Source organism: Xenopus laevis, chromosome 9_10S, assembly GCF_017654675.1.
Source record: "Xenopus laevis strain J_2021 chromosome 9_10S, Xenopus_laevis_v10.1, whole genome shotgun sequence".
In the NCBI taxonomy this organism is placed as follows: domain Eukaryota; kingdom Metazoa; phylum Chordata; class Amphibia; order Anura; family Pipidae; genus Xenopus; species Xenopus laevis.
Genome location: NC_054388.1, coordinates 29146253 through 29173539, shown reverse-complemented (window position 1 = coordinate 29173539; position 27287 = coordinate 29146253). Strand labels below are relative to the sequence as shown.

The following is a 27287-nucleotide window of genomic DNA, read 5'->3' as shown; positions in this document are numbered from 1 at the left end:
TCACTGATTGATTGCTATAGGTAACTGCCCATGGGCAAATTTGCCCAGTGTTGATAAATGAGCCCCACTGAGTGGTTCTGTAACTATGTAAAGGCACAAGGCTGAGTTATACAGTAAACTCTATCACTCATGTATTATTAGAGATAATGTACCACCTACTGTAAATGCTAAGGATATTAGAAGTCACTGAAGGGTTCTGTGACTGAGTTATACAGAAAACTACTATTCATGTATTATAAATAGGGATGCACCGAATCTAGGATTTGGTTCGGGATTCGGTTAGGATTCAGCCTTTTTCAGCAGGATTCGGCCGAATCCTTGTGCCTGGCCGAACTGAATCCTAATTTACATATGTAAATTAGGGGCGGGTAGGGAAAATCACATGACTTTACATCACAAAAGAAGAATTTTTTCCACTTTTTCCTTTCCTATCCCTAATTTACATATGCAAATTAGGGTTCGGATTGGTATTCGGCTGAATCTTTCACAAAGCATTCGGGGATTCGGCCGAATCCCAAATAGTGGATTCGGTGCATCCCTAATTATAAAGGATATTGTACCCCCACTGTGAATTATAAGGATATTATAAGTCACTGAGGGGTTCTCTGACTATAAAAAAGCCACAAGTTGAAGTTTTAGTTATACAGGGAACTCTTGGTGTCACTTAATGTTTAGGATAATTTCCCCTCTACTGTAAATAAGGATATTAGAATTCACTAAGGGGATCTGTGACCATTTAAAGGAGACCGGCTGCAAGTTGAGTTATACTGAGTGTCACTTACATAAAAGGGATAAGGTACCTCCTACTGATAAGGATAGTAGATGTCACTGTGGGGTTCTGTGGCCATATAAAGACATAAGTTGCAGGCTGTGATTTATATGGGGAACTCTTTGTATCTCTCATATATTTTAAGGTATAGTATTGCCCCAATATAAATAAGGATAATAAGTGTCACTAAGGGGTTCCCATACCATATGAAGGCACATGGCTGCAGATTGAGTTATAAAAGGAACGCCGTTTATCACGCAAGAATTTAAGGCATAATGTACCCCTGTTCTGTTCTGTGACCAGAAGGCCCAACGCTGAGTTAGTCACTCATAGATTACAAGTGATGCTTTACCCCTACTGTAAATTGTAGGGATATTAGAAGTTACTCAGGAGTTAAGAGACCAAATAAAGACACAAGGCTGTAGGATATAAGGATATTTGAAGTCACTGAGGGGTTCTCTGAAATGATAAATGCACAGGGTTACAGAGTTATTCTAGGACCACTGTGTGTCACTCATGTTTTATAAGTGATCATATCCCCCCCCCCTACTTTAAATTATAAGGACTGTGGGGTTCTGTAACCATATAAAGGCACAATGCTGCAGGCTGAGTTATACAGAGGACACTTGAGTATCAATGCTATATTATAAGGGAAAATGCCCACCCGCAAGGAACACTGTGTATCATTCACATATTATAAGGGTTAATGTTCCCCCTATCATACATTAAAGGATATTAGAAGTCACTGACGGTTTGTGACCATGTAAAGGCACAAGGCTACAGACTGATATATGAAGAATACTATCACTCATTGATTATAAGTGATACTGTACTTTCTACTTTAAATGATAAGCATTTTATAATGAATTCTGTGACCATTGCTGGGGACTAATTTATATAGTGGACTTTGACTATCAGTCATGTGTGTTAAGGAATATTATACCCCACTGTAAATTGTAAGGTTCTGTGACTATATAAAGGCACAATTTGAAGGCTTAGTTATTCAGGGAACTCTGGGTATCACTCACTTTTTGTAAGGGATTATACCCCCTACTGTAAATGATAAGGATATTAGAGGTCAGGGGGTCTGTGACCATATATAGGCGCATGGCTGCGGGCTGTCTTATACAGGGGACTTCGAGTATCACTTTTGTAGTATAGGCGATAATGTAACCCCTCTTTTAAGCCATAATCACTTATCGTATGCCATATATAGTATAAGGGATAAGGTACCCACTACTGTTAATGATGAGGATAGTAGATTTAACAATGGGGTTTTCTGGCCATATAAAGACATACGTTACAGGATGTGATATATATGGACAACTCTTTGTATCTCATATATTTTAAGGGATAATATTGCCCCACTGTAAATGTACTGTAAGGATATGTAAAAACTGTAAGGATATTAGATGTCACTAAGGGGCTCTCTAACCTTATAAAGGCACAAGACTGCAGACTGAGTTATACAGGGGACACTGAGAATCACTCATGTATTTTACAGGTTAATGTACCCCCTACTGTAAATGATTAGGATAATCGATGTCACGGAGGGGTATGTGACCATATAAAAGCACAAAGCTGCAGGCTGCAAGGCTTTTTTTCATTTTTATCATTTTCCCTTTTTTCCCCCCTTAAACTGTTGATTTCATATCGTGACTTTTGCCTTGAGTATTCTGATCACGCTATCGGATCAGTTATTTTATTTTATTGATTTGCCTAATTCTATTTGATTTTTTTATCATTTTATTGCAGTTTTTTTTCTTACATTGCTTTTTTGCAGTTTCCCAGTTTGGAGTAGAAATACATATTCACCCATTCTGGAGTCATCGTAATGTGTAGTTTACTAAATTATATGGTTTTCAGGGGTCACCCTAATTGTTTGTAGCTTTTATTCTACATAAAACTGCCAGTGTTTATAAATGAGTGTAAGTGTAAGCCATCAAATAAGTATGCACAAGGTAGATTTTGTGTCTTTACATGCTATGTACTTCAATAAACCTATGTACATTGGGTATCAAACTGTTCAGTGGTCCCCAGGCTTTCATATTAAGGGGTGTTTTATCTTGGTAACCAATAGTATCTGGTAGATAAGATGCTGCCAGTTAGAAGTTATGAGGTGATTTTTGTAAAAGTCACCAAAATCACAAATTTACGAAATGTTTGCAGCTTGGAGTAGAAAGACAAGCATACCCAATTTGGATTCAGGGGAATGTCTACTTCCTGAAAATTATATGGTTTTCTGGGGTGAACATTATTTTTTTCTATCTTTGCCCCACAAATGAATGCTGCAAATGTGTTGATTTTGCAGTACCTGAAATCAAAGACTATGCGGGGGGCTCTTCAAAGCTGCAAAAAGACCCGAAGTTGAAGTACTGAAGCCTCGAAAGGACCCAAAGTAAGGAAAGGAATCTAAGGTAAGTTCCACTAAACATAAATGTGTTTTGTTTTTTTATTTTATTAAATCCCTGTCCACAATGTATTATGTTAATACTATATAGGCCCCTGGCCACCAATGTTTTTTTTAAATATTCTATGGGGGCCCCTGACCACCAATGTTTCTTTTTAACTTTTAAGTGGGGGCCATGTCACCAATGATTTTTTTTTTAACTTGTAGGGGTTCCTGACCACTAATGTTGTTGGGTTTTTTTTTTGTTTTTTTTTTACTTTTATGGGGGGCCCTGGCCACCAATGTTTTTTTTATTAACTTATGGGGGGGGCCTGACCTCCAATGATTTTTTAAAAACTGTTAAGTGGGACTGTAGCCAACAATGTTTTTGTTTTACCCACCAATGGCTTTTTATAAATTTTGTGTGGGAGGGGTTTAGTTTTAGCGCTGATATCTATGTGGCCTTTTTACTGTGGTGTAGGCTTGGGTGGATCTGGGGTGGGCCTTGGGGGCTGGACTGGGGTTCTACAACCATATAAAGGCACAAGGTTGCAGGCTGAGTTATACAGGGGACTATCACTGATTGATTATAAGGGATAATGTGCCCCCTACTTTAAATGATATGGATTAAGGATGCTAGATGTCACTGATGGGCTCTGTGACCATATAAAGGCACAAGGCTGCAGACTTAGGCTAGGGCCACACGGCGCGATTTTGCCGCGATTCTGCGCTGGGCGAGTTGCGAGTTGCGAGTCGCTGCGGTTTTTAAGCCGAAATAGCTTTGTTAACTTTGGCGCTGGCGTCAATGCAAATCGCGGCGAAATCGCTGCGCTAATTCACACGCGGCGATTCGTTTTCTATTGTCGCCCGAAGTTGCCTCGCTGGGCGTTTCCGGGCGACAGTAGAAAAAGAATCGCCGCGTGTGAATTAGCGCAGCGATTTCGCCGCGATTTGCATTGACGCCAGCGCCAAAGTTAACAAAGCTATTTCGGCTTAAAAACCGCAGCGACTCGCAACTCGCCCAGCGCAGAATCGCGGCAAAATCGCGCCGTGTGGCCCTAGCCTTATATAGGGAACTCTGCTTATTACTCGTATTATAAAGGATAATGTATCCCCACTGTAGATGATAAGGATATTAGAAATCATTGAGGGGTTTTGTTACCATAAAGAGACAGAAGGCTGCAGGTTCAGTTATACAGGGAACTCTGAGTATCACTCATGTATAATAAGGGATAATATGCCCCCACTGTAGATGATAAGGATATTTGTATTTTCCACAATTGTTTTTAGCTCTTTATGCCCCAGGCCACCAAAGTTTTTAACTCTTAGGGCCCCTTTACCACCAATGTTTTTAATCCTTAGGGCCCCATGCCACCAATGTTTTTAACTCTTAGGGCCCCTTGCCACCAATGTTTTTAACTCTTAGGGCCCCTTGCCACCAATATTTTTAACTCTTGGGGCTCCTTGCCACCAATGTTTTTAACTCTTAGGGCCCCTTGCCACCAATGTTTTTAACTATTATGGCACCTTGCCGCCAATGTTTTTACCTTTTAGGGCCCCAGGCCACCAATGTTTTTAACTCTTAGGGCCACTTGCCACCAATGTTTTTAATCCTTAGGGCCCCATGCCACCAATGTTTTTAACTCTTAGGGCCCCTTGCCACCAATGTTTTTAACTCTTAGGGCCCCCTGCCACCAATGTTTTTAACTCTTAGGGCTCCTTGCCACCAATATTTTTAACTCTTGGGGCTCCTTGCCACCAATGTTTTTAACTCTTAGGGCCCCTTGCCACCAATGTTTTTAACTATTATGGCACCTTGCCGCCAATGTTTTTAACTCTTAGGCCCCTTTACCACCAATGTTTTTAATCCTTAGGGCCCCTTGCCACCAATGTTTTTAACTCTTAGGCCCTTGCCACCAATGTTTTTAACCTTAGGCCCCTTGCCACCAATGTTTTTAATCCTTAGGGCCCCTGCCACCAATGTTTTTAACTCTTAGGGCCCCGGCCACCAATGTTTTTAACTCTTAGGGCCCCTGCCACCAATGTTTTTAACTCTTAGGGCCCTTGCCACCAATATTTTTAACTCTTAGGGCCCTTGCCACCAATGTTTTTAACTTTAGGGCCCTTGCCACCAATGTTTTTAACTATTATGGCCCTTGCCACCAATGTTTTTACTCTTAGGGCCCCTTGCCACCAATGTTTTTAACTCTTAGGGCCCCTTGCCACCAATGTTTTTAACTCTTAGGGCCCCAGACCACCAATGTTTTTAACTCTTAGGGCCCAGGCCACCAATGTTTTTAACTCTTAGGGCCACTTGCCACCAATGTTTTTAATCCTTAGGGCCCCTTTGCCACCAATGTTTTTAACTCTTAGGGCCCCTTGCCACCAATGTTTTTAACTCTTAGGGCCCCTGGCCACCAATGTTTTTAACTCTTAGGGCCCCAGGCCACCAATGTTTTTAACTCTTAGGGCCCCTTGCCACCAATGTTTTTAACTCTTAGGGCCCCTTGCCACCAATGTTTTTAACTCTTAGGGCCCCTTGCCACCAATGTTTTTTAACTCTTAGGGCCCTTGCCACCAATGTTTTTAACTCTTAGGCCTTGCACCAGTTTTAACTCTGGCCTTGCCACCAATGTTTTTAACTCTTGAGGCTCCTTGCCACCAATGTTTTTAACTCTTAGGCCCCTTGCCACCAATGTTTTTAACTCTTAGGCCCTTGCCGCCAATGTTTTTAACTCTTAGGCCCCAGGCTATCAAGTTTTTAACTCTTAGGGCCCAGGCACAATTTTTTAACTCTTATGGCCCCAGGCACAATGTTTTTAACTCTTAGGCCCAGGCCACCAATGTTTTTAACTCTTAGGGCCCCAGGCAACCAATGTTTTTAACTCTTATGTCCCAGGTCACCAATGTTTTTAACTCTTAGGGCCCCAGGGCACCAATGTTTTTACCTTTTAGGGCCCCAGGTCACCAATGTTTTAACTCTTATGACCCCAGGCCACCAATGTTTTGAATTCTTAGGGCCCTAAGCCACCAATGTTTTTTTAACATTTAAGATTTAAAGAAGGGGAAGGTCATTTCATGAGTATATTCTCTCCTGACAGTAGCACAGATTTCCAGTGGGCAACACATTCCTCATTTGCCATTGCCTTTATTAGGACCGGCTAGTTTTGACCAAAGGATTTAACCTACTGCCTTATATTTACACATCAGAAATGCAGAAAAGTTCACTAATACATTTGATTTAGGTTGAGTTAGGTAACTGTTTAAAGAATCTACCTTGACCAAAAGTTACTGTTCCAGGTTCATGTCCATGTGAACTTTGGTACTGAGTGGGGGGGGTCATGGGTCCAGTGGCAGGGTTGGCCCAACTTGCCACCTTCCTTATTACCCCTCAAAGCTCTTGCTCGAATAGCAAACAATGGAGGTGTCATTGTGGGGGCAAGAAGAAATATAATACTCCTCCATCGCTTTAGCAGGAATCCCCCACCCAAAAAGGATGTCTCATAACCTGGAGAGAGTGGTAACCAAAAACAAATCCAGCATAGGCGTTCCCCAATATCAAGCACCTTCATATACTAAATGTCTGGTATAGGTATAAATAGGCTGGTGGGAAGTGGATGGAATTCCAATGTTAAGAAAGGGGCAACGGACTTGAATGGAAATGCTTACATTGTGGCCTATGGAGTAAAGCAATTTTGTAGTTCCTTCCAATCATTGGAGATCAATATGTGTCCTTAGTAGAACGAGGCACAGGAGCCCCTTCCCTCAATATTCACCATAGGCATTAAAGAAAAACGCTGAGACATATTTAATGGGAAACCTGGCGGGAGCACAGGATTTATTAAAACTAATAGCTAACGACCAATGATCCAGAGGAAGGAGAAAAACCCTAGAGTACTATGAGGGCCAATCTGCACTGAAGGTAAAAATGCCTTCCTGACTCCTAGAAACGGCAGTCGGTTTTACACCCTGGATCATGCTAAGCACCCCCTCCTATACACACCCTTACCTATACACACCCCCTTCAACCTCCCTACTGTAGATATCCCCCATCATTACTCCTACCCCACCCCCTCCTGTACAAACTCTCCTCTGTACATACCTTCCCTCCTGTACATACACCCCTCCACTCTCCCCCTCCTCTGTAATAACTCCATCTTCCTCCTGTCATAACCCTCACTCTCCCTTCATACCCCTCACTCTCCCTCCTGTACATAATCCACCTCACTCTTACATACTCCCCACTTCCTCTGTACATAACTCCCACACTTCCTCCTGTATATAACTCCACCTTCCCCTTGCATAACCCTCACTCCCTCCTGTGCATAACCCCTCACTCTCCCTCCTGTACATAATCCCTTACCTCACTCCTGTACATAACTCCCACACTTCCTCCTGTATATAACTCCCACCCTTCCTCCTGTGCATAACCCCTCACTCTCCCTCCTGTACATAATCCCTCACCCCACTCCTGTACATAACCACTCACTCTCCCTCCTGTACATAACCTCTCACCCACTCTTGTATATAACTCCCACACTCCCTTCTGTACATAACCCACAAACACACAGACAGACACACAGACATACGCCCTTGGGAGAGGTAGAACCGGAAGGATTTAGGCCATGGTGTTGGGTCGGCAGCAGCAGGTGAGTCTTTGAGTGGAATGCTGAAAAGAAAAGATTTAGAAAGTGTTGACATAAGAATAAAGACAAATACTTGGTTCTTTATGATATTAAAGGCTCGGTCGTGCTTTAAGAACGCACTATTCATTGGGCCTGTGGAGACTGTTTGGGTCTCTCTACACATGGAATGCCTTGGCCTAATATGAATCTCAGTCTGAGCCTGCGCCATTTATTCTTTTATATGCTTTGATCACCTGGTGCCAGTCTATTACCCAGTAGCAACCCATTTCCAAAGGTGGATATCTAAGCCAGATGTCCAGCAGCCCTATAAGCATTACCTACCTCCCCTGTTATTGGCCTGCTATAGAATCAACACTTTATCTGCAGACTTCGATCTCTGTCACCAACCTCTTACAACCTAAAGGCAGCCAAACATTGGTCTATGGGGTGCCCTCAAAGTAATCAGCCTGCGGGCTCAACAGACGGTGTATGATTTCCTTTTATTGTTCTGATTGAAAATGCACAGAACTGCAGGAAGTAAAGTGGAGCTGCACTGGACAACATGAGGCATCTCTAGATAATGGGTAAATGTCAGTAAATTGATACATTACCCATACTCTCCGGAGCCTCTTCATGATGGCCTTCCTAAGCTGTTTTCGCAGGGATGGCCTCTCCACCACCGGAGGATCTTTGATGATCTCTTCCACCTCAGAAGCTTCTTCTTTCCATCCGCTCCCTCTTCTTTCTCCTCCGCTGCAGGGTTTGCTCTTCATTTGCTTCAGGAGGTCCTACCTGTTCTTCTTCCACTGCAGGAGATTGCTCCTCCGTCTTCTTCTCCTCCACTGCAGGGGCTTGATGTTCTTTTGCAGAACCTCCTCTTCCGCTCCCTCTTCTTTCTCCTCCTCTTCAGAACTTGTTCTTCAGCGAGCGCTCTCTTCTTTTCATTGTTGGCTCTCTTTCTGCTCCAGAGCTTCTTCTGTCTCTCTGCAGGAGCTTCTCCTCTATCATCTCTCCACTTGCAGGCTTGATGTTCTGCTGATCCTGCTTCTCTTCTCTCTCTGAGGCAGGGCTTCCTCTTCTGCTGCTGCTGCAGGGCTCCATCCTCCTCCTCTTCTTCAGCTGCAGGACTTTGTTTCTTACTAGGTTTGAAGGGAAGAAAATGTAAAAAAAAAAAATGGGTCATTATTGTAATTTGTTTCCAAAGTATTGCAACTACAATTCTGATCACTGGAGGATTAAAATAGCCAGATAGCCTTGTACCTAAGAAATAACATTATGCCTGCTACACACCTGTCCCTACTGTAACACATTGGGCAGTTACTGAGCTGAGTAAGTTCCATGCTAGACTTCACCCAGTGATACATGCTGAAATACATGCTATGTTTGTAGGGACCTAAAAAAGTTCAACAAGTTTCTGTGCTATTTACTATTAGTATGGCCAAAGCACCCAGAGGTACGAGAAAACATCTATTTTTTGAACCAGTATCATGTGCCAGTAAGTGTAATTGAAAGTGTTAATTGCAAAATACATACCCAGCAGCTTCCTGTAGCTTCTGCTCTCTCACAAACTCGTTGTGCAGCTGGTTAAGGTGTTGGTTGATGGTCTGTGAGCACATGGGAGGCACAAGGATAGGAGCAAAGGGGAAAGAAAGGAGACAGTTAGGATTAGCCTGTAGATGTGCTGCTAATAGTACCTTTATATGCTGAGGGCAGTGAGGGTGTGGGATTCCCTGCCGGCAGCTGATGATGTGATATTGTTCAGCCTTTTCTCATCATAGGGAGAAAAAAACCCAAATCACCCCGTGTGCAGTTGTCCTGATTGCAATGGACCAATCAAAGTTCAGTATCTAGTTGTTAAAAACCCAAGAAAAGCACTTTTAGATTTTGCCTTGACAAAGCCAGCAGGCGAAACACGTGTTGGCACACTGGGAAGCGCTTTTTGTGAAGTCTCCTGGGCGCTTTCCTTATTTTTACTATTGCAAAATAATTTCCTATTGATTTTAAACCTTTGCGACCGCATTGATTCTTCTTTTATAATCTTACCTGTTATCCAATGGCACTGTGGGATTTGTAGTTTTATAGGGAAGATTAGCTCTCCGAATTATAAAATAGCAAGGTAAAATTGAGACTACAGTCCCCAGTGACCTACTTTCTCCTCCGTGTGGGGTCCCAGACTTAGAAAAATACAGGCAGCTAGAACTTGGGACTTCTCCACCTCTAACAATTTTCCTATTCCTCCTTTCTCTCTTCAATGCTGGTCTCCTTTGAATAATTTTATGCAAACGTTTTTTAACACCCTATAACTTTAACGGGGGTGTATGGATTAATTATTACTCACCAATTTTTATGCAGTCTTCAAAGATTACCTTAATTGATTTGCAGCAATTTTAATGAATTTAGTAAAGTTTACTTTTTAACAGTTAATCAGTTATTTACAATCTTCTATAATGAATGGATTTTAATGTGTGATATATAATAATGAATTAACTTTAATCTCACCTGGGTCAATTTAATCCTGGTTATTTAAGTTAACTTCTTAATTTCATTTGAAGCACTAGCACTTTATAGCACAATATTAATCAATCCTGTTACATGATTTTTAATTGCTAATGAATTATTAGCACCTAGCACATAGCACTTTATTGGGTAACCCAGCAATGGCTGCCCAATAATTGAAGCAACACTGGGTTAGTAACCGTTAACGAAACTGTTAATAAACTCTGACACTGCTGCACTAATACTTGAATTTTCTTTAATTGGTGGTCAATTGAATAGAGAGGGGTTTTACTTCTTTTCATTTCTATAACACATTATTTTGGTAATCACACCTCTTTCGTTCGGAAAACGTATTGCTTTTTTAGGAAGGTACACTGAACAATTCTTTCTTTATAGCAACCATGTTCTTTGAAGAAAAGTAGCAATAACAATAAATGTGTAGCATTACAGACCATTTGTTTTTTGATGGGGTCAGTGACCCATTGAAAGCGGGAAAGAGTCAGAAAAATATCGAAAACATTTAATGAAGACAAGTGAAAAATTTGCTTAGAAGTAGCCATCCTGTAACATACTAAAATATACATTAAAGGTCAACCACCCATTTATGTATTTCCTTATCTATATTCTCCCATTTGTATGAAACATTGTTCCAGTCAATGATTAAAGCCCATTATTAATGCTGCTGATGAATTGGCTTCTTATAAATACCATATACAGTAGCCGTATGGGCTCATATGCACAAAGCCGACCCCCCAAGTGAATTTACGACAGACTCTCTGAAGAAGAAATCATGTGCTGAATCAGTTGAATTTGCAAGATTACCTCTTAAAGAAGATTCTCCGATGTGGGGAAAAAAATAGGGGGCGGCACAAGGCCGGGGCACCCCAAGGGGGGTCTCCCTAAGGAACCCCTGGCTCTCTTACACTGTTCAGATAAAGATGTAATTATATGAACAATGGAGAAGCCAAAAAAGAAACTCCCAGGTGTTATTGGGCAGGTGTGAAGCACTGAAGTTGCGGTCCAAAAATGCAGGAAAGGCACTGTAGCAATCTGTATAGAAAAGAGAATATAAAGGCAAGTTAAGGAATTTAGCGCTTAATATTTCCTATTTAATACAGAGGAAAGCAGAAATGTATTTTCCCCTAAACTTTGAGCTTTGTATCAGTTCCAGCAGGTACTGAGCCTCAGTCTCTAGAATGCTGGAAGTTTCCTCACACAGTCAATTAGCAGACAGCCCTTAATAACTGCCAAAGTCTGTGTCTCCCAACCAGCACTAACATTAAAGGCTTCTCCCAAGCACATTTTAGGGGAAAAATCTTCAAATTCACTAAAATCAGGGAGAGGAGCAACATCTGCTAGTCTGGGGGGGCGTCACCCAACCTTTTCCCCTATTGTTTTTACTATAGTAAAGGTTATTTGGCAAAATATCTCTCAGAGGGAATATACACTTAACCAACCAACGGACTAAACCAACTGTCAAACCCTAGGTGTAAAGTCTCCTCTGTTCTATGGGACCTGCTGTATGTCCCCCACTCATCACCCCCAACTGTCCCCATGGCACGTGCCTCTGCTTCCCACCCCTAGTTCCAGACTTGGATAAAGGGAACATGTATTTAGCTACAATGTTGGTACATAAGTGCAGGGCACATACCCAGGCGGCAAAGGGACAAATCTCTAAGGAGCCTGACGGTACTGGGAACATACATTAAGCATCTTATGGTGTGCTACAGGGTCCCCAAAAGTTACCTTCTGTAGATAATGTGAATATTTGCTGGCAGCTCTGCATAATGCCAAATCCACAAAAAGTCTCCCAACCAGCACTAAGATTAAAGGCATCTCCCAAGCACATTTTAGGGGAAAAATATCCAAATTCACTAAAATCAGGGAGAGGCACAACACCTGCTCATCTCTGTGGGACATTGCCCAAATTCCCTCCTCTTTTTCCACTAAAATAAAGGTTTTTTGGCAAAAAATCTCCCAGAGGGAAAGTACTCTTACCTCTCACCACAGGGCCAACCAACGGACTGAACCAACTGTCACATTTCCTGGTGGAAGTCACCTCTGTCCCCTGCTCTTAAAGGGGAAGTGTCCCCTGTTGAGTGAGGTTTATATGGCATTTATTTCTAATTAGATGTGCAGCACATACACAGACTATTAAGTACACAGAGCATTGCTTTGTATGTGTGGCCTATTGAGTCAGTGCAGTTAGTGCGCTGCCATATCTGTTGGGTCCATTCATTCATCAGCCATGGCATTTATTTGTAATTAGATGTGCAGCACATACACAGACTATTAAGTACACAGAGCATTGCTTTGTATGTGTGGCCTATTGAGTCAGTGCAGTTACTGCGCTGCCATATCTGTTGGGTCCATTCATTCATCAGCCATGGTTCCAATCAGTGCTGCTGCTGTTGCTCAGTCTGGTAGAACCGGGGGGTCCTTGGCTTGTAGGGGGTCCCTTCCTTAGCCTAAATAGTGGGTAGAGATGGTGGATCTCATTGTTCTTGGTATTTATTGCTTATTGAGCATTTTGTGATTATTTGGAATATGTCCAGCCAATCTTGCTCAGGGATTGAGGTTTAAGTCTGTTTCCCAAGACTTAGTATAGTGAGGTAAGTTGGGGTGTTTGTGTTCCAGCATGACCTTGTACGTTAGAGAGAGTCCGTGTCGGTGTATTTATAGAGTTATATGTTTCAAAGCTGGTTAGTGGTCTACACACAGTATTTCCTATTGATATAGACGTCATGTAATGTTTCAGCTGTCGGTACCTCCACTTGTCCCCAACTCACCGCTTTTCTTTGTTTTTTAGGAACATGGGGATCTGGTCTTTTTCCATGCCTAGAAGGTGCCTTGATTGAAGATTCTGGAGCCGAAAAGCAGTTTTGTATCCCTTATGTTCAATCCCAGGTAAGTAGTCAGTGTTGTTTCTTATTGGGGTCAGTGGTGATGGATATGGAGCCAGTGAACAGTTTTTGTTTAGCTGGTGCCATATACTTAAAGGGGTTGTTTACCTTCCAAATTTTCAGGTCAATTGTTTTCAGATTGTTCCCCAGAAATATAGACTTTTTTCAATTACTTTCCACATTATATGAAGAGCATATGTCAGATTAAAAGCCATCTACATGTTCTTCTCTTCAGCTACCACCTAGCATCTGCAGTGGTCTCTGCAAATATTCGGGTCCTTGCAACACATTTGGGAAGGGAGTGTGGCTTTGGGATAGCAGCTATAGTAGGTAGAGATGGTGCCATAGTTTTATGGGATCTCTCTGTACAGGCTATGAGCAAACATAGGGGCTGTTCCTGCTGAATTTTGCCAAGTACACTGGAATACCTTTAATAATTGAATAATCAGCCAGTTGATTGGGTCAGTTTCTTAGGTGGCTATCAGTCTGTCTCCGTTTCATTAGGATAAGGGCCTTTGCAGTATCAACTGGAAGGAATCATTTTCTGTACAGGCTAGCAGACAGGGAGGAATCATTGTGACTGTGATTGAAGTGTCCGGGATATCTGTATCAGTAATTCCCTTGTAGTTGTCTAAGTCTAGGTGAGGAGAGAAAGTAGGATTGCCAAAGACTGGGATATGGAGAGCGGGTGCGTTAATCCACTTCCCAGTTTTAGAAAGTGTCCAGTAACGTCCCTGAACTAGTTGGCTTGTTACATTGTTGGTAAGGTTGGGACCTCATCACCTCACTATACTTTGTATCACAGTGTTGGTCTCTAATTAGTTTCTATTTTGTCCCAACTTGCGGGGAAAGAAGTGTAGATTACACTGTCTAGTTCCATGTATCAATATATGTTTTATCTTGTTACCTAATAGTATGTAGCAGGTAAGATGCTGCAAGGTAGAAGTTATCTCCAAAATCGCCAAATTTAGTTAAGGCTCGCAGCTTGGTGCTTCAGAGTAGAAAGACATGCACACCCAATTTGGATTCAGGGGAATGTCTACTTTCTGAAAATATATGTTTTTTTGGGTGAATGTACATTTTTCTATCTTTGCCCCACAAATTAATGCTGTAAATGTGTTGATTTTGCAGTACCTGAAATGACAGACCATGTGGGGGGTCTTCAAAGCTGCGAAAAGACCTGACGTCACGAAAAGACCCGAAGTTGAAATCCTGAAGCCTCGAAAGGACCCAAAGCCAGGTAAGGAGTAAGGTCCACTGAACAGTGTGTTTTTTATTTTATTAAACCCCTGGCTACCAATGTATTATGTTAATACTATATAGGCCCCTGGCCACCAATGTTTTTTTTAACATATTCTATGGGGGCCCCTGATGTTTCTTTTTAACTTTTAAGAGGGGGCCATGGCCACCAATGTTTTTTAGAAACTTTTTTGGGGATCCAGGTGCAAAGGTTTTTTTTTTTTTTTTTTTTTTTTTTATTTTATAGCGGGAGGGCCCTGGCCACCAATGATTTTTTTAACTTGTAGGGGGGTCCTGACCATCAATTTTCTTTTTAAAAAAACAAACAAAACATTTTGGGGGGCCCTTGCACCATTTTTTTTTAATCTTATGGGGGCCCTGACCACCAATGCTTTTTTAAAAACTTGTATATGGGACCCTGGCCAACAATGTTTTTGTTTTAACCACCAATGGCTTTTTATAAACTATGTGTGGGGGTTAGTTTTAGTGCTGATGTCTATGTGGGCTTTTTACTGTGGTGTGTGCTTGGCTGAATCTGGGGTGGGCTTTGGGCACTGGGCTGGGGTTCTATAACCATATAAAGGCTGCAGGCTGAGTTATACAGCGGACTATCACTCATTGATTATAAGGGATAATGCACCCCCTACTTTAAATGATAAGGTTGTTAGATGTCACTGACTGGCTCTGTGACCATATAAAGGCACAAGGCTGCAGACTAAGTTATATATTGGACCCCGAGTATTACACAGGTATTATATGGTATTGTGTCCCCTACCATAAATGATAAGAATATTAGCGGTCACTGAGGGGTTCTGTCACCATATAAAGGCACAAGGCTGCAGGTTTAGTTATACAGGGATCTCTCTGTACAGGCTGTGAGCAAACTTACGGACTGTTTAGTACAGGGGAATACATATGCTGCCATAGTTTTTTGGGATCACTCTGTAGATGTTATGAGCAAACTTAGGGACTACTCCTGCTGATTTGTGCTTAATACAGGGGACTACATATGCGGTAATAGTTTTATGGGATGTCTCTGTAGAGGAGAGTGATCTGAGTTCCCTCTGACCCATGCAATTTGACACTTAACCTTTGACCCATGACATTTGACTACCATAGTTGTAGTCTTTTATCTGCCTTGGTGGCTCTTGCAACCATCTGCTTTGATCGGAGTTCCATCTGACCCATGCCATTTGACAAATACCATTTGACCTATGGCCTTTGACCTATGTCATTTGACCCATGATGTTTGACCACCATAATGGTTGTCATTTGTCTGCCTTGGTGGCTCTTGCTGCCATCTGCTTTGAGGGAGTTACCTTTGACCTGTGACCTTTGACCCATGACATTTGACCCTTGCTATTTGTCTCATGATCTTTGACCCATGAACATTGCCCTCTAACCCAAGACATTTGACCAGTGACATTTGACTCATGACCTTTGACTACCATCATTTGGTTCACTTATCTGCCTTGGGGACTATTGCAGCCATGTTCTTTAGTGGAGTGCTGTCTGATCAATGACCTTTGACCCATGACCTTTGACCCATGACCTTTGACCCATGACCTTTGACCCATGACCATTGATTACCATCATAGTGGTCGCTTGTCTACCTTGGGGCTTTTGCAGCCATCTGCATTGGCGGAGTGACCTTTGATCCATGTCATTTAAACAATTATCTTTGAAACATGAACTTTGACCACCATCGTGTGGACCGATTATCTGCCTGATGGATCTTCCAGCCTCCTGCTTTGATGGAGTGCCTTTTAACCCATGCCCTTTGACCCATGCAATTTACCTATGACCTTGAACCCCCAAACCCTTTTACCACCATAATGAGGTTCACTAATTCATGGCTAGGTAACCCTGTATGACCCCTTACTCTGATCGTACTCACTTCACCCTCTCTTCCGGGTTAACTTAACCATGAAATTTCTCATTTGACCCATAACCTTTGACAACCATCATGGTGGTCGCTTTTCTGCCTTGGTGCTCTTGCAGCCATCTGCTTTGGTGGAGTACACTTTTTGACCCATGACCTTTGACCAATGTCATTTGACCCATGACCTTTGACCACCATAATGGTTGTCACTTGCCTGCTGTGGTGGCTCTTGCAGCCATCTGCTTCGTCAGAGTCCCCTCTGACCCATGCCATTTTACACATGACTTTTGATGTATGACAGTTGACCATTATCATGAGGTATGCTCATCTGCCCTGTGGGTTCTTGCAGCCATCTGCTTTTGCGGAAAGCCTTCTGACCCGTTACCTATGACCCATACAATTTGACCACCACAATGGTTGTCACGTGTCTACCTTAGTGGCTGTTGGCACCATCTGCTTTGAGGGAGTTCCCTCTGACCCATGCAATTTGGCCTCCATCATGGGGTTTGCTTATTCCTGTGCTAGGCCATCCAGTCAGACCCCTAGCTTACTCTAATGGAGTGCTTTTTGAGTAAACGCCAATTTAAATTCTAGGTGTCTTACCCATGACCTTTAACCCATGCTCTTAATTACTACAGGTGATACCAGCCTGCCTTCACTCTGCTAGTAAGCACCAAGTTAAAATCTGAGTATGAGAGTCGATGAACAAAAATGTAACAAAATCCCTCCAGTTTCTTCTTCTGATCAGCACAACAAAATTTGCAACTGTGCCTTTACTTGGCACCCTTCAATGCCATTAGACCTTCAACATTTGACACGTGACCTTTGACAGCCATCATGGGGGTTTCTTATCGGCCGTTGGGGCTCTTGCATCCATCTGCTTTGGTGGAGTGCCATCTGACCTACGACCTTTGACCCATGACCATTGACTGTCATCATGAGGTATGCTCATCTGCCATGTAGGCTCCTGTAGCCATCTGCTTTGTCAGTCCCCTTTGACCCATGCCATTTCGCCCATGACTTTCGACTCATGACCATTGACAGTCATCATGAGGTACACTCATCTGCCATGTGGGTTCTTGCAGCCTTCTGCTTTGGAGTGTCTTACTCTGATCATACTCACTTCATCCCCTCTTCCTGGTTAACCTAACCCTCAACCTTAGTTGAGGGTTAGGTTGTGTCCAGAGTCTAGTGCCTGCTGTGTGCGGGCACTAGACTCTGAGGCCGAGCCGTAATAGCTGACAGACACTGTGCGCGTGTTGTGTTGGGGAGGCCCGTCTCGCACCTTTCTCACCTCCCAAATTGGAACGCCAGGGATTAGCTGATCCCTGGATTGCTTAGGCAGAGTAAGGGCGCCTAGTGTGGGAGCACGGTCCGGTAAGTAAGCCCCCACTGTGGGAGTTGCGTCTCACCCAACACTTACTGGCTGGATAGCAAAGCCAATATGGGGGGACAAAGCAGAGAAGTTGAAGGAGACGCAAGCTAAAAGCAAATCGCAACCGGCAATAAAGGACGAGGAGGAGAGAGCACTCAGACACAGACAGCAATCAGGGGAAGATCACGAAGAGCAAGACCTACAGTCCTATTTTGCACAACTACCCTCTAAATCGGATTTAAGAGACATGCTCCACGAGATGACAAGATCTATTAAAGAGGATATCCAGGATATTAAAAGAGACATCAGTGCCCTTCCCATACGGACGGACAACCTGGAAACAAATATTGATAAGGTTGCCACCCACCAAAGGTCAATGCATAAACACATCACAGATCAAGATAATAAAATATCTGAATTGCAAAGACAACTGGAAGACCAGGAGAACAGGAGTAGAAGGAACAGTATCAGAATAAGAGATGTTCCTGAGGCGGTAGTAAATGATGGCATCCAACCAGACTGCCTCCAAATATTTAACAAAGTCCTGAAAAGAGATTCAACCTTAGAGATAGAGATTGGCAGAGCTCACAGGGTGCAAAAGTTTAAAGCCACCTATCGCCCCACGTAATATACTGTGTTGCCTTCATAACTTTTCTCTTAAGGTGGAGATTTTACTGAAAGCCAGAGAGGCAAATGACATCTCCTATGAAGATAGCACTATAAGACTTTTTCAAGACTTATTAAGGCAAACCTTGCTTAAAAGGAAAATGCTGAAACCACTGACCGGTATATTAAGAGGGAAAAATATACTCCAAGTGGGGACACCCCTTCTCCCTCACGGTGATCAAAGATGGGATAACAGCAATTATCAGATCTCCTGCCGATACTGGAAGTTTTATGCAAAAACCCAAATTACCCCCAATAGATCTACCCGACCCTGAGCAACTGACAGAAGAAGCATTTGAACTACAGGAGGAATGGACCCAAGTAAAGGGCCCTAAGAGAACTTTGGATATCTCAAGAACCACCCGTGGAATGACATGATTGTCTACAGAATGATACTGCAATACCATTGGAAGCCTTCCTCCCTCCTGGAGTGCTAGGAGTTTTTTGAAACCCTGAAAAGTAGAGCCTCAGAGCGACATACCCCAGATTCTTATGGATAGAAATAGGTAGAGTACTAAATGGATTTAATAGCTATACGGGCGCCCCAAATGAGAATCTATGTCCTGATCAATATATTGCTATGTTCAAGGGCGCAGCAGAGGGCCCCAATGCGAATATATATATATATATATATATATATATATATATATATATATATATATATATATATATATATATATATATATATATATATATAATTTTTTTTTTTATGATGCTGTTTTTTTTTTAAACTATGTTGCCATAGATAGCTACAGTGATATAAGCAAGGTTCGCAGAGAGTAGATGAAGCTTTGCTTAATGTGTGTAAATTACGTTTTTGATTGCATTTCCCTTACTGTGTTCTACAACTAAACTGGGCCGATCGGACGGTATCAAAGACGGTTTATTGCACAAGTAGGACTTCACTGCTCCCCAGATAACCCACTTTCCCCCACATGAAGGTGCTAGTCACCTCTACCCCCGCTAAAATGTTGTATCTTGGGGAATTATTCCCCATTATCCAAATGCGGCCTGTCATTTCCCCTAAATCTTTCCCAATTCCACAAATACCTTATACCTGGGGGTCTAGAATGTACCAATTACCACATACGACAAGAGGGTTCATCGGTGTTTTTAGCAGATTATGAGCATCAATTGAACTATTATTTATAAAACTTGTATAGAGTGTACCGGTATTTCATTTAATCTAAATGGGATTAATGAGAAGATAAAGAGAGCTCAAATTTTATCTCAGTGTAAAAAACATAAAGAAAAAATTATTTTGATCCAAGAATCCCATTTTAAGGAGAACCATGCACCACTCCTGAGATTAAAATCTTACGCCTATGTTTATACAAGCAACAGTCCATTAAAAAAATCTTTGGGTGTGCTCACATTAATTCATAAAGATTTACCCTTTAAGTGTATAGATTCGATGTCAGACAGAAGGTAGATTCCTTATAATAAAAGGGAAATTAACTAACCATATGTACACCATAGTCAATGTTTATGTTCCAAACTCCGGCCAAATTTCTTAGATTAAGAAATTCTTGGAGGTCTTGGATAAATTCAGAGAAGAGATTGTTATCTTGGGTGGAGTTTTTAATTTAACCTTGAATCCTTTGACAGACTCCTCCTCTAAGAGGAGTAGTATCTCTTATAATGGTATTAAGGAAGTGAAACAGAGATTAACTGAGATGTCCTTAGTTGACATCTGGAAAGCCTTAAACCCCTTAAAAAGAGATCATACACATTATTCTAAGGTCTTTTTTTTTTTTTTTTTTTCTAAATCGTTTTTATTGTTTTCAACAAACATGTCAAATACAGTAATAAAAAGAAAATAAAATAAAAGTACATATCAAGCATTCGTGGATTGTAAAGTCTTTTATTCAAGAATAGGTCTAATTTTTGTGTCCCAGCAGTGGTTACATCTATTTGCTAGATTAGATGGGTTTTGGCTTTGTAGAGTGTGCACTTTTACCCCCAGGGGGTTGCACATGTCCTCTAATCTTTAGATCCTTCTCTCCACTCCAGTTGTCCTCTCTATCAGTGTCTGGAGGTCGGCTTCTAGGAGGGAGAGGTCGGTCTTAATCTCTTCTATTTTTAAAGATAAGGCTGGCCGGCAATCAATTATTGCGGTGCATAGCAGCTGTACTGCCTGGTCTTAAAGCATTGTGCCGCCATCTTGTGGAGCAGTCCAGTCATAGTTTTCCAGTCTGGTGGCTGCATCTGAGCATTCTCTCTGGGTCTTGTTGCCACCCGTAGTGTGTAGTGGTGTCGGAGTGTTTGGGACTCGGCCAAATCCCCGAATCCTTCATTAAAGATTCGGCCGAATACCAAATTGAATCAGAATCTTAATTTGCATATGAACAGTGACAGGAATGTAAAAAGTGGAAAAAACATTTTTACTTCCTTGTTTTGTGGCAAATAGTTACATGATCTTCCTTCCCACCCCTAATTTGAATATGCAAATCCTAGATTCAGTGCATAAAGCTTAGTACAAAGGAATACCTATACTTTTTAAAAATGATTGCCTTTTTCTCTAATAATAAAACAGTGTCTTGTACTTGATGGTAACTAAGTTAAAGTGTATATGTTTTTAGCAGAATTAAGAGATGGAGATCAAAATCCCTTCTAGGGCTGGTCAAGATTATAAGGAAAATAGAATTTATGCAAATCTCTCTCAGAATGTTTTCCCTGCTGCTAATAAAAAGTTCCTTAAGTTACCTGAAGTTGCATTTTGGGAACAAAGTGCAGAGTATGTTTTCCGATTGGCGATTTACTTTATTGCCGGTGGCAGAACAACCCGGATGCACCCAAAGAAGGAGAGAGCAATGGAGGGGAGGAGAATGCAACGAAGGGTGGGAAGAGAAAGCAACGGAGGGGAGGGTGACGAGGGAGGGGAGAGCAAAGGGCAGTAAGGGGTGGGAACCCGGCTAGGGGAAGGCAGAAGACATTTTTAATGGTAGCTCCCAGCGCCCCCCTTTCATTGCGTCGTAGGACCTGCCTCTTCTGCCTGCTCCTAGCTCTAGCCCTGGCCAGTGGAAAAACATTTCAGGGATATGTTTCACCCATGGTAGCACAAATTGAAATGTGGGAATCATATCTTCCAGTGTGCCATTAGTCTTTAAAGGCATTCACAAGTTATTGCATTGTAATTACCAACTTCTGCTCCTAGATGGCAGTGTAGAGTTGAGTTGGATTTAAGGTTACCTGTATATATAGTGTTTGGCCACTAGAGGGAGTAGTGAAACACATAGAAAGGGGTGGAGTTTAGAAGAGAATTGGAGACAAAAAACACAGGGACAGATGTGCATCACAGGATGAACATCTACTGAAGAAGCCACCTTGCAGGAGAACCACAACCAGGACCCAAGTGAGTAGTGAGGCTCAGTTAGCATAGGTTTAGTTTTCTTATAGTGCACTGTAGCAGTGTTATGAGTCAGGTCAGGACAGTGAGCCAGAGGTTTTTGTGTGGGCTAAAGGGTTATGGGCTGATATTGGTGGTTGTGTGTATTTTGCAAAAAAAAGTCTGATTCTGTGGGGTGAACCTATAGTTAGTGGGAGTTTTGGACTTGGAACCTAAAGTATGTTGGTTTCTAAAGTGACCTTCAATTTGATCTTTTTCCCCTTCATTTCTTTTTGTCTCTATCTTGTTACAGAAATGGAATTGTACAAAAATTACAGCAGGTTTGATAAGTTTATGTTGTCAAAAAAAAATATTGTTTTTTTTAATTGATTTTTTTACATACATTTGTCTTTATCAGGAATATGCAAGTAAGAAGCTGAAGAAAAGAGAAGGATATAGCAGAAGGGATAGAAGAGAGATCAGAAGACAGAGGAAGACGTTTGCCTGGGACACTCTCTCATGGTAAGTATTATGGCTTTGGTCGGTACAGAACATGTTTGTATTTAGTCCAGCATTGCTGAGGGAGACATTGGGGGGTTGATATTGTGGGTTATTTTTAGCATAGAGCCCATTTTTAAGGTTTTTGTGTGATGTGGTTCTACAGAAGGTTTTTTCATATTGTATATATTGTGGTAGTTCTAGGATCACTTGCTTAATTTGTGGTACAGGTATGGGATCTGTTATCTGGAAACCTGTAATCCAGAAAACTCTGAATGTCAAGAATGCTTTTTGAAGCAAAATCAACCTATTGGGTTTATTTATTGTTTAAATGAATTTCTAGTAGGCTAAAGGTATGAAGATCCAAATTATGGAAAGATTCGTTACCAGAAAACCCTGAGCATTCTGGATAACAGGTCCCATACATGTACTGAAGGTTTTTACCAGTTGGGAGCTAGGATTGCCTGGATGCTAATCTGAATAAATAGGATAATGATTTTTTGTTCTTTAAGAAAGCAATTTGGAAGTTGGCCCAATAAAGCAATTACTTTTGAGACCTCATTTTGTGTGATTATTTGCAGAGGGTTGGGAGTATTATTTTCGGAGTGGCTGGGAGGATTATCTTCAAATCGGCTGGGAGGATTATCTTCAGAGCGGCTGGGAGGATTATCTTCAGAGCGGCTGGGAGGATTATCTTCAGAGCAGCTGGGAGGATTGTCTTCAGAGCAGATGGGAGGATTATCTTCAGAGTGGCTAGATTATCTTCAGAGGTTGGATTATCTTCAGGTCGGATGGGAGGATTACCTTCAGAACGGCTGGGAGGTGTATCTTCAGGCTATTGGATTGTGTGGATTTTCACAGAGGTTCGCGACTCGGTTTTTTATAAAAAAAAATGCCTAAGATTGAAACTGCTAGCGTATTTATGCAGCGGTCGGTTTTTTTATAAACTACACTGAAACTGCGCCGAACATCCGCACGTGTATCCATAGCCTCAGAGCTGTTGGGACTGGGAGAATTATATTTGAAACGGCTGTGAGGATTATTTTCAGATTGGATGGGAGGATTATCTCCAGAGCGCTTTTGAGGATTATTTTCAGAGCGGCTGGGAGGATTATCTTCAGGTCGGATGGGAGGATTTTCTTCATTGCGACTGAGAGGATTATCTTCATATGGACTGAGTGAATTATCCACAGTGCAGATGGGAGGATTATCTTCAGAGCGATTGAGAGGATTTTATTTAAGAGAAATTGAGAGGTTTAACTTCAAAGCTTCTGGGAGGATTATCTTCAGGTTGGATGGGAGGATTTTCTTTGTTCTGATTGAGCGGATGATCTTCATATGGATTGAGTGAATTATCCGCAGTGCAGATGGGAGGATTATTTCCAGAGCAGTTGTGCGGATTATCTTCATAGCGGCTGGGAGGATTATCTGCAAAGTGTCTAGAACGATTCATTTAGGAGCGGCTGGGAGGATTATCTTCAGAGTGGCTGTAGAGGTAGGCAATTTTGGTGCTTTTTTTTTATATTGGCACTTCCGAGGGGCCCAGCGCACAACCCAGCCTCCCTTTAAAGAGGGTCCAGTATATCCATTTAGCTGTAAATTTAGTGACATATTCAGGGGCTGTAGCTGAGATTTCCTCAGAATGGTATAATTCACTCATTTTGTTTATCCAGTCCTGGATTATTGGGGGCTGCAGCGATTTCTATCATGTGGGGATCAGCAGTTTTGCCACATTGAATAGATGAGGTGCTATAGTAGAGAGGGACGGTGAAACATTTCTGGGACCAAATAAAGGAACAAGGATACAGGCTGAGTTATACAGGGAACAATGAGTATATTGTGTGTTTTTATAATGCATATTGTACCCCTACTGTAAATTATAAGGATGTTACAAGTTAGTGGTCCTCTGACCATATAATGGCACAAGGCTACAGGCTGAGTTATACAGGGAACTCTGAGTATTGTGTATTATAAGGGATATTGTACCCCCACTGTAGATGACAAGGATATTTGTAGTAGGGTCCCTTGCCACAATTGTTTTTAACTCCTAATGCCCCAGGTCACCAATGTTTTTAACTCATAGGGCCCCGTTGCCACCAATGTTTTTAACTCATAGGGCCCCTTTGCCACCAATGTTTTTAACTTTTAGGGCCCCTTTGCCACCAATGTTTTTAACTCTTAAGGCCCCTTTGCCACCAATGTTTTTAACTCATAGGGCCCCTTTGCCACCAATGTTTTTAACTTTTAGGGCCCCTTTGCCACCAATGTTTTTAACACTTATGGCCCCTTGCCACCAATGTTTTTAACTCTTAAGGCCCCTTTGCCACCAATGTTTTTAACTCATAGGGCCCCTTTGCCACCAATGTTTTTAACTTTTAGGGCCCCTTTGCCACCAATGTTTTTAACACTTATGGCCCCTTGCCACAAATGATTTTACCTCTTAGGGCCCAGACGACCAATGTTGTTAACTCATTGTGCCCCTTGCCACCAATGTTTTTAACTCATTGCGCCCCTTGCAGGCCCGGACTGGCAATCTGTGGGTTTTGGCAAATGCCAGAGGGGCTGCTGTATGGTTCCATAGAAAGTTAACATATAGTGGGCTGGTAGGAGGCTGTTTTGGGCTGGTAGGGGGCTGTTTGGGCCTCTGTGTACTAGGAATGGCAGGGCCTATTTTGACTTCCAGGCCTTGCCCCTTGCCATCAATGTTTTTAACTCTTATGGCCCCTTGCAACCAATATATTTAATTCTTAGATCTCCTTGCCACCAATATTTTTAATTCTTAGGGCCCCTTGCCACCAATGTTTTTAATTCTTAGGGCCCCTTGCCACCAATGTTTTTACCTCTTAGGGCCCAGACGACCAATGTTGTTAACTCATTGTGCCCCTTGCCACCAATGTTTTTAACTCTTAGGGCCTTTTGTCACCAATGTTTTTAACTCTTTGGGGCCCTTGCCACCAATGTTGTTAACTCATTGTGCCCCTTGCCACCAATGTTTTTAACTCTTAGGGCCTTTTGTCACCAATGTTTTTAACTCTTTGGGGCCCTTGCCACCAATGTTTTTAAATCATTGTGTCCCTTGCCACCAATTTTTTTAACTCTTAGGGCCCCTTTCCACCAATGTTTTTAATTCTTAGATCTCCTTGCCACCAATATTTTTAATTCTTAGGGCCCCTTGCCACCAATGTTTTTAATTCTTAGATCTCCTTGCCACCAATATTTTTAATTCTTAGGGCCCCTTGCCACCAATTTTTTTAACTCTTAGGGCCCCTTTCCACCAATGTTTTTAATTCTTAGATCTCCTTGCCACCAATATTTTTAATTCTTAGGGCCCCTTGCCACCAATGTTTTTAATTCTTAGATCTCCTTGCCACCAATATTTTTAATTCTTAGGGCCCCTTGCCACCAATGTTTTTAATTCTTAGGGCCCCGTGCCACCAATGTTTTTAGCTCTTATGGCCCCTTGCCACCAATGTTTTTAACTCTTAGGGCCCCTTGCCACCAATGTTTTTAACTCTTAGAGCTCCAGATGACCAATGTTTTCAACTCTTATGACCCTAGGCCACCAATGTTTTTAACTCTTAGGGCCCCAGGTCACCAATGTTTTTACCTCTTAGTGCCCCAGGCCACCAATGTTTTTAACTATGAGGGCCCTAGGCCACCAATGTTTTTTTTAACATTTAAGATTTAAAGGAGTGGAAGGTATTTTCATAAAAATTGTCAACTGACAGTAGCAAAGATTTCCCAAAGGCAATAAATTTCCTCGTTTGCCATTGCCTTTATTAGGACCGGCGAGTGTTTGACCAAAGTATTTAACCTACTGCGTCATATTTACACATGAGAAATGCAGAAAAGTTCTACTAATAAATTTGATTTAGGTTGAGTTAGGTAACTGATTAAAGAGTCTACCTTGACCAAAAGTTACTGTTCCAGGTTCATGTCCATGTGAACTTTGGTACTGAGTGGGGGGGGGGGGTTCGTGGATCCAGGGGCAGGGTTGGCCCATCTTGCCCCTAATTTCCTTATTACCCCTCAAAGGGCTTCCTCGCCTAGCAAACAATGGAGTGTGTCATTGTGGGGGCAGGAAGAAATATAATACTCCTCCATCGCTTTAGCAGGAATCCCCCACCCCAAAAGGATGTCTCATAACCTGGAGAGAGTGGTAACCAAAAAACAAATCCAGCACAGGCATTCCCCAATATCAAGCACCTTCATATACTAAATGTCTGGTATAGTATAAATAGGCTGGTGGGAAGTGGATGGAATTCCAATATTAAGAGGGCAATGGACTTGAATGGAAATGCTTACATTGTGGCCTATGGAGTAAAGAAATTTTGTAGTTCCTTTCAATCATTTGAGATCAACATGTGTCCCTATGTCTTTCATCCCCATCAATGTACATATGAAGCAAATAACCCTGCAGAGATATTAACCCATTCCCTTCTTCAAATAACCCACTGTATCAGCACCACAACCCAGTTTTACCCTTACGCTGCCACTTTGAGCAGCTCCCAGCAGTATTAATTGCCCCATCACACAACCGGTCAGTCATCTTTAGAAGAATGAGGCACAGGAGCCCCTTCCCTCAATATTCACCATAGGGATTAAAGAAAAACACAGAGACTTTTTTATGGGGAAACCTGTCGGAGAGCACAGGATTTATTAAAATGAACAGCTAATTTATATTTGGGCATCCCTAACGACCAATGATCCAGAGGAAGGCGAAAAACCCTAGAGTACTATGGGAACCAATCTGCACTGTAGGTAAAAATTCCTTCCTGACTCCTAGAAACGGCAGTCGGTTTTACACCCTGGATCATTTAGGATTTTTTTTTCAGGCCATGGTCTTGGGTCGGCAGCAGCAGCAGCAGGCGAGTCTTTGGGTGGAATGCTGAAAAGAAAAGATATAGTGTTGACATAAGAATAAAGACATACTTGTTTCCTTATGATATTAAAGGCTACAGGTCTTGCTTTAAGAACGCACTATTCGTTGGGCCTGTGGGGACTGTTTGGGTCTCTCTACAAATGGAATGCCTTGGCTTATTATGAATCTCAGTCTGAGCCTGTGCCATTTATTCTTTTATACGCTTTGATCACCTGGCGCCAGTCCATTATCCAGT

At 42.1% G+C, this 27287-nt stretch overlaps 1 long non-coding RNA gene across 1 annotated transcript; it reads left to right on the top strand.

Moving 5' to 3' along the window:
* The first annotated feature begins 531 nt into the window (after positions 1 to 531).
* Positions 532 to 13150, top strand: LOC121398977. Its single transcript, XR_005964669.1, has 2 exons — positions 532 to 3186; positions 13089 to 13150. It is a non-coding gene; the product is annotated as an uncharacterized LOC121398977 (long non-coding RNA).
* Positions 13151 to 27287: the final 14137 nt, after the last annotated feature.